At 33.7% G+C, this 8,943-nt stretch overlaps 1 long non-coding RNA gene across 1 annotated transcript; it reads left to right on the top strand.

Annotated features, from left to right (window-relative positions):
* The first annotated feature begins 2,905 nt into the window (after nt 1–2,905).
* On the top strand, nt 2,906–5,747 carry LOC148919274 (uncharacterized). Its single transcript, XR_016125134.1, has 2 exons — nt 2,906–3,340; nt 4,745–5,747. It is a non-coding gene; the product is annotated as an uncharacterized LOC148919274 (long non-coding RNA).
* Nucleotides 5,748–8,943: the final 3,196 nt, after the last annotated feature.

Below are 8,943 nucleotides of genomic sequence, written 5' to 3'. Positions count from 1 at the left end.
TGAAACACCGAATCCAGATATCTCTTGTTTGCAACTTCAGCTCTCTCTCCTTCACTACTCTGCATATCCGTCGCACAAAGCCAAGATTCTGATTCATGAGCTCTATGCTTTGTTCTTCGTCTCAGAGCTTCGATTTTCAAGATTTCTAGTTCTATTTCTTGTTTCTTATTCTTCTGATTGTTCGAATCGAAGTAAGTGATTTTTTATTTTTTTTTCATTTTTATTTTTTTGCAATTGAATCAAACCTAGTTTTTATTCTTTGTTTGACATACACAAAACAATTTGTTTGTGATTCGTGCAAGTTTAGAGTTTCTATTTGCTTTCAATATAGGATTCTGATTTTGAATTGCCATTAGTTAATTTTTATCTTTATAGATTTTCAATTTCTATTTATTTTAGATGGCTTTTTTTCTTCTTTATTTTTTTCCGAATTGATCTAGATCTGATTTCAAGATGTAAATAACGTTCTAATTAGGTTTTGGTTTTCATTTGTGTAGGTTGAAGTTTTGTTCTCTATCCTAGATTTGCAATTGTGTGATTGGTGAGATTTTTTCTTGAGGACGTTTATTCTCATTGGATTTTCAGTTGAGCTAAGGTATACATGTTAAGCTTCAGTAATCAGTTTATCTTTTGTTGCTATTTAATGTTATTAATCTCGTATTTTATATCCGAATTTGGTTCTATGATGTTTACTGCTTGTTGCCTCGGAAAAAAGTTTGCTAGTATCTTATATGAGAATGATTGAGGAGAAAAGCTTCCTAGTATCTTTTGGATGATTTTGGGTCAAGTTGGGACCTTTGGGGATTTGATCGAGGAGAAGGGTTCTTCATTCAATGATCATTTTGTTTAGTAGTGCAATTCTTCCACTACCCAGGTCATTATTATAGGCTTTGTTTGTAATTGTTTTTCATTTATTTCTTATGTTTCTTTCTAATTTCTAGGGTTTAATTTATTTTTTAATTTTTGTTAAGTTCAATCTTCACACACATTGAAGAAACTTGTCTTCAATCTCTAGTTTCTAGTTTATTTTCCTATTATTGGGAGTTTGATGGGTATTTGCAATGCTTGGTTTATATGCTTTTGCTATGATTATTGTTTTTCGTTTGATCAAAGCTCTAGTTATTGTTAATTTGTATGCTTTTGCTTTGATTTGTTGTCTTGTGCATGGAGTTGTGTTTTCTATTTCTTTGGTTGATTTTGTCTTGGTGACTTGTGCTGCCATCCAAAGTTGGAAGTCCTATTTTTGCTAGTAGTTTGAGAACACAGTTTAGGATTGAGATTGACAGTTTTTTAGTTGACCCCTTTCTCATTAGTTTAGGACCGAGATTGGCCAACACATTGACTACATATCTTGCATGTGTTTATGTTGTAAATGGTTTTCTAGAGTAAAATTAGCTTAGTTTATGATCGATTGGCAGCCTTTCGTCTCTCTCATTCAATTGGGTCAGCCATTTGGCACCTGATGCGATAGTGGGAAGGATTGGCTTTGTTTGGTTAAGTGCAATAATTCTTTTCTTTTCTTTGTTTGACTTATGTGAACTTTGTTCTCACATCTTCTTGCTCTTTTTTCTTTTGCAGGTCCCTTCTTCTGTCCTTTCGTGGCCATAGGTGGCGGATAGGCAAAATTAGCAGATGCTATGGACGTCCTACAAGAAGCATTGTTTTATGTGTTTAGTTCAATCCAATAGGATTTTTTATGTAACTAGTTAAGTTGTAGTATGGTCATTGACTTGAGGACCTGGCCTAGCTAAATTTGATGCATCTATCTTTTTGGAAACACCACAAATGATGGATTGATGAGATTGACTTCATTTTGGAAACACCACAAAATGGTATAACATATTGTGAGCATTAAAGTCAAATGGTTCATGGTTGTGGGGGTTCTTAGTTTCATTTTGAAATTGTGGATGTTTATTTGTATGTATTAATGATAGAATTGTGTGCAGTGAATTGAACAACTTTGGCATAGAGGAAGAATTTCTAACTTTTTGCATATATGAAGAAATTTTGACATTGACATCTACATATAAATTCTAAGTTTTGCATATATGCATCTCTTGAAATTCTTGAAGCATGAGTTGAGGTAGGTGGTTGTTATTGATACATTAATCAAATTTTTTGTGTTTGCATACAAATAAAAACTCAATTATACATAAACTCAGTGGAATTTGTAACTTTAACAACAACAAAAAGCCTTTGGTTTGGAGGAAAATAAATGTACACGTCAATTTGGTACTTATAAGAACAAAAAAAAAACTAACATTTAATTATTTAAAATAATTATTTTTTAATCCGACATAGCACCAAACATAGGTCTTAACTATTTTTGCAATCCCGCTTATTAGTCCGACACAGCACCAAACGTAGGTCAATACTTAATCCAACCTAGGCCAATCCGAGCTAATCCAAGATAGTCCCAAAATTTAGTCCAGTCTATGACAGTCCGCTGTACCAAACGACCCCTTTGTGTACGATGCCTAGACTCTATATTCATCCTATGCTAAACACCAAACAAAACAAAAAAACAAAGATCAATATCATCAAACATCCTAACCAACCATTCAACTATAAGCATGCATTCATACTAAGCTAACATAGAAACATAACAAAAAACACAGAAAGCAAAAAGACCCTCGGACTGTAATACCCCGAAAAATTCAAGGTGGATTTTCATATTTTAGTGAAAAATAATATTATGGTGGAGAATGATTGTGGGTATTTTATCAAGTGATTTTGGATGGAGATTATTAAATTAAGTGTGTGTAATTTCAAGTTGGACAAAATTGACCAAAATACTCCTATGTGAAAGATTACCAAAATACCCTTGTAGGCAAAAAATAAATAAATAAATAAAATATTTTAAAAACAAATTCTGAAACGTGGAGGGCATCAAACCACCCTCCTCCCATTCTTCCCCCCTTGCCTCAAGTTTTCAAATTCACCATTTATGAAAGGATGAGTCACCTATTCTAAATTGACAACTCACCTAGCCTAAGATTCTTCAATCATGAATTTATTCTCTTCCTCCCCATTCATTGTATCATCACTCTTTTCTAAATTGATGACTCACCTAGCCTAAGATTCTTCAATCATGAAATCATTCTTATCCTCATCATTCATTCTATCATCCCTTTCTTCCTCATTCACCTTATTTTCATCCTCATTCTTCTTTTGTTCCTCTTCAAAATCCAAAATTCGTCACTTCCTTGAAGCAGCCGAGAACTCAAATTTCGGAAGCTCAAATGAGAAAACCTCCTTCATAAAAGTTGTTCACTTATGTGATTCCTATAACATCCTCCAATTTCAGCTCAATCCGACTTGCATAGGCTCTGAAAAGTTGGTATGATCACAGTATGTTTACCATTTTCTGATTTTGCAATAGTATGCTCCGTTTTAATATGTTTCTATGATTTCCTGTACTCAAATGACTTTGGTTCCTTCATCAAAGTTGTTCGAAATTCTGTCTATTATAACATATCAAAAGTTTAGGTTGATTGGACTTCTATAGTCACCTTGGGAACGTTTAGAGTGGAACTTGTTTATAGTCTTCGACCCTAATTCCTTCCCTTAGTTTCAGTCCAAAACACTCATTTTGAAAACTCAAAACACTATGATTTTTTCATGATAGTTACTCCAAATTCTCCTCTTTATAACATATCCAAAGGTCAGCAAAACGCAACCATTATAACTCTCTGAAAATTGGTATGAACAAAACTTGTTCATTGATTATATTGAATTTCTTGTTATATATGTGTACTTTCTCTCAAATGGCTTGTTACTTGTCATTCAATTGATCAATTTAGCCACTATCAGCTCAAGTAAATGATTCTTTCAAGGCATGAAGCTCATCTTCTTATTGTCTCTTTGAGTACTAGTTGTAAATCAAGTATTGGTTAGATTGCCTTAATGACATATATCTCTTTTGAAGTGTGTTTTTGTGAAATTCTAAATTATTTCAATGTGATTTTGTTCCAATTTCATTATGGGATTTTCTTAATCAAAATGGATATCTCAAGGGTTATTTCAAAGTTGGTTTTGTGTCGTTTGAATTTAAATTGATTTTTCTATGAAATTTCGAAGTAGAGACTATGGTGCCAGAATTGTTATGATTTTGCTGCATGCCATGTTTTCAATACGTGTTTGAAAACTTCCTGAACTTGGATTTTCATGAAATTTTAGTATGTTTTACTTTCACGTATTTTCTTCAAATCTGGAAAGTTTTATCCTGTTTGGTTGTAAATTGAAATTTTGGTAAGTTTTCAAAATAAAGTATACAGACTTGAAAAAATAAAAATAAAACAAAACAAAAAACCAAAAAAGAACATTCTACAGCCTAGTCTATTTTGGTTTCTATTTTGACATGCTTCCTTAACCCTACTTTTTATCCAATTTTGACATTTTTAATGTTTCTATGTCTAGTTGTGATCTGGAAAGTTTTACATTATTTTGATTTAAACTCAATATTTAGTGAATTAAATGTTTAGCAAAACTGAAGTTTTTGTTTTAAATTGATGTTTTAAATTTTCTTTATGAGTCTAGAGCCGAACCACCTGATTTTAAACATCCCAAAGAGTACGACTACTTGAAGCTTGGTTCTATGCTTGCTTGGATGTGAGGTTAAGGGAGTAATGATGAACAACTTATCGAGTGTACTATGGGGTTTTATGTCTACGTGCGCCAGTAGGACACTCAAACGTGTTTCCTTATTTCCAGTGAATTTTAATCAGTAAATTATCTTAATTAGGTGTTCTACTCTGCGTATTTTCAAGGACGAACCCGCACAAGGTTAAGCTAGCTGGACAAGAGGTAGGGTTTCCTAATTCCCGATGATTGGGCTATATCACTTTTAATCTTGGTGCTTATGTATAGTGCTATAAATATGAATATTATTGTTACTTTGCTCGGTGAATATTATTTGATGTTTCCTCGTGGATATTATTTGACGTTGGGTGAATATTATTATTTATGTGATTAACTTTGAAATATTATTATTATTATATGTATTATTATTCAGCATAGATAAATGATGTTTGCGTTGCATTACATATACATAATAAATATAGTGGTGTTAAGGGTGTGTGTGTCGTTTGACATATATCTGAGTAAAAAAATGTGGAATATATTTAGGTGATGGGAGCAGGGCTTGAATATATTGAGGTGATGGGAGCAGTGCCTCTAATGAAAAGTGAAAGTTGATAAATTCGTAAACCAAAGAAAACTGGGTTAAGGGACGGATGTGCGCTAGTTCATATTTTAGGGTATTCAGAGCCGCAATGGTAAAACGCATGGTATGAGACATGCAGGCTTGTTGCCCTAAGGTATGAATTAGTGGGATTAGAAGGGAGTGAGTTTATGGCATCACCGCATATGTAAATTTATTTATCTGGTATGGTTGCATAATTTATGTATCTTGTGTTGTTTGATGCATGACACTTTGATTAACTATGATAGTTGACCTTGAGGGGTTTGACGGTACTCTACTGGGCATTAGAATGCTCATACCCTAATAGATTGTGCAAGATTAAAGAAGAAGTTTGACGAAGCGGGTCAACTAAGTTCCTGGGCTTTTGTTGTTGATTTGTGTAATTAATAATTGTAAGTAGTCAACCGTTTGATAAAAATCTTAGTGTGTATTTAACTATGAGCTACTGCGACTCTGATTTTGTGTTGTTAATTAAATTTTGTGGCTCTATTTCTCATCATATCATGGTTGTAAGATTTTATTCTTATGACTATGGTATGACTCACACCATGATTCGGGAATATTCCTTATTTTCGAATTGGGTAATGACAGAGACATAGCTGCAAAAAAGAATAGCAATAACAGAAGCACCTCCTAGATATATTCAGTCACCTAATCATGGATCAAAAGATCATACATCAAAACACATAGACAATACAACTATTCCTAGCCTAGCAACAAACCAATTCTCCCAAAGGATAAGAAAATATACCCAATCCAAAGCCTCTCGATTCCAAGTAAACTCAACATGTGCCAATCTTTGTCCAATCCAAACCAAACAAAATCAATTTCAATTTCTAAAAACCCTTAATTTTACAGAAACCCTAATTTAGATTTGAAAATTGAAATCACAAACTAACCTAGAATGTGACATTGATTTGAGGAAGAGGTGGAGGAGTTTGTGACAGAGACGATGATAGAGAGAGAGGCAACGAACACAAATGAGAAGGGTCTGAGTAGGTGGAGTGGAGGAGACTCTATTACAAAAGGAGGCGACGATGACAAATGAGAAGAGACAAGCAATGACGAGATGTGGAGTTGGTGGACAAGGAGGCAACGACGAGATATGAGGTGAAGAAGATAGGCGAGGTGGAGGAGGAGGAGGAGGACGACAAGAGAGGAGAATAGAAGAGATAGGTATTTTTTTTTGGTTTGGGAGAAATGAGAGAAGAGAGCTATCGAGAGGTGAAGGAAAGGAACTTGGTGGATTGAGTGTGACCGGTTCTAAATAGGTCCTAAAATAAGGCCCAATGAAACAACTACACATGTAATTTAATTAAAATAAATAAATAACATCGGTTGGTTTGGTAGAATCGTCGGTATAAATAAATAATTAAATAATATTGATCGGTCTTAGTCTCGGTTTGTTTGGTTCTAGTCAATGTCAGTTTGACCACGATTCAGGACAGTCGATTTCTCAATTCGAGCAGTATTTTGGTAATAAAACCCAACAGTAATTTCATGGTTAAAAAATAGGGTAATTTGAAGGTGGAGTTGCAAAGTAACCATTTTACTCTTAAAAAATGGTTCGAGGCAATTTTCACAATTTCTAAACAAATATAGAAACTAAAAAACGTAGGGGATCAAAGTGTAGTTTTAAAAAATTAATTTTATCAGCCATCACCTCCTCCTCATTGTTCGATGAGTTTTTATAAAAAAATAACCAAAATTTACCCTATACTTTCATAAATGTCAGTTTTTATAAAAACTTTCAAACATACATAGCCAAAAACTCAGTTAAATATACTCAAATGCCCTAAAAAAAAAATACACGTAAACCTAAAAACTAAAAAAAAAAAAAAAAACAATACACCACCATCCCTGCCTATCCCAGTTGCCACCACTCTTGTATCTTCTTTTTCTTTCTTTCAACAACTCACCACCTTGTCAACCTCCACACCCAAGCCACTTTCCCCACCTCAAGGCCCGCTTCCCTAAGTCACACTCGCCACCCCACCCCAAAACTATCTCTCTCTCTCTCTCTCTCTCTCTCTCTCTCTCTCCATACCCACAACCAACTCCTAGCAACATCTTCCCCAACCCAATAATTCCCAGACCATTTGCCCCATCCCCAAGGGCGGAACCAGAAATTTTTCAATGGGTGGGCTAGCTAAAGTTATTAGCTTAAAATCAAATTATAATTTTTTTTTGTACTTACATTTTCTATAGTAAAATGCTTCTCTTTTGGAGACAAATTAATATAAAATTTTTAAAATTGATGTTGGGACAAACTTTGACACCAAATACAAATATGGAAGACCTCTTACTATGCCTATTGGTGTTGAAATTGTATATATATTTATTTATTTTTAGTTAAAATATTATGATATATGTATATTTAATTTATTTTTTATCCAAACCTTCCTGGCTCACCAAGGCAGCCTGCCTTGGTTCCCATGCCCATCCCAAGCCTCTCCCCCAAGATCTTCCACTCGACTACCCTACCCCATGCTTTTTTTTTTTTAATCAACAAAGGTACTCCATTTGTTATCAATGTTGTAAATCAAGAACCGCTCCAAAAAAACTAAACTTGTTCGAATAAAAATAAAGGGATTGCAATCTAGAGTATAGTTTTGAAAATAATCCATAGCAAAATTGAAAATATCCGATATTGCTTAAGATGAGGTCTCCTTTCCCAATTACTTTCTAGTTTTTTCTTGATGCTGACTTCTTCAGCTTCATAGAGAACCAAATTCATGTACACATCAAAACCAATGATTCGGCCTTCAATCAAGAGCCAAATCAAAATGTGAGCTTTACTTTGAAGGAACCAGAAAATCAAATTAATGATTTGGGTCATAATCCTCTGAACTTTGGTGCTCGCCATGGTTGTGAAATTCAATGGATTTCGCATCATAGATAGAGGTTCTAGCCGATGAGACTTTGAAATCAAATGAGCTCAGTTTTTTTTCTTTTCTTGTTAGGTGTAGCTTTGCCCTTCTTTTATCTAAGTTTTTCAATCTTACAGTTTTTATCAAGTACATTGTCTTCAATAAAAAAGAAGTAACAATTAAAAAGTTTTTTTAAGGGTTATTTCATGATTTGATATAAAAATTAACTGGTAACAAAATGAGATGTAAGATTTACATTTGTATTGAATCACCTATATTTCAATTGTAAATTATCGTTGTATTCTTCGATATGAAACTCACATATCATGGCTTATAAGTATTGTATCGAGCCACATACACCAATAGCTTTTGCTTCTGAAACTACTTAATCAAATCTTGCCCCAAGTTGAAGTTTCTCATGGCATATGCTGTTTGCAGTATTTAGGATGGACTCCCAGACAACATGCCAGGTGATATTTGATAGCGAGCCACTTGCGTTCTATGTTTCCATCTTGTTGTTGATGCACATATTTAACCAGCTTTTGAATGACTGCTATTTATTGGTTGGTCTGATCTTAAATGGATGGTGATTTCCCAAATGATTACGGGGTTACCTCTTACATAGGTTTCTCGATGCACTCATTGATCATACTGACGATGTTAAGAAGCTAAGGGGTTTTCCTTCTTAGGTTCATGTGGGTTTTAGTTTTGAGGGTAGTTGAGTCTATTTAACGAGTTTTTGGCTATTTTTGAAAGTTTTTATAAAAACTGATATTTATGAAAGTATGGGGTAAATTTTGAGAATTTATCAAAAATAGTAAATTTGATCTTAATTTCAAAAATGTCGTTTTTGTAAAATATTTCAAATAT

The sequence above is a fragment of the Prunus mume genome, linkage group LG3 (assembly GCF_029339155.1).
Source record: "Prunus mume cultivar Tortuosa linkage group LG3, ASM2933915v1, whole genome shotgun sequence".
Lineage (NCBI taxonomy): Eukaryota > Viridiplantae > Streptophyta > Magnoliopsida > Rosales > Rosaceae > Prunus > Prunus mume.
Note: the sequence above shows the minus strand (reverse complement) of the source record. Positions and strands in the feature narration are given on the sequence as shown.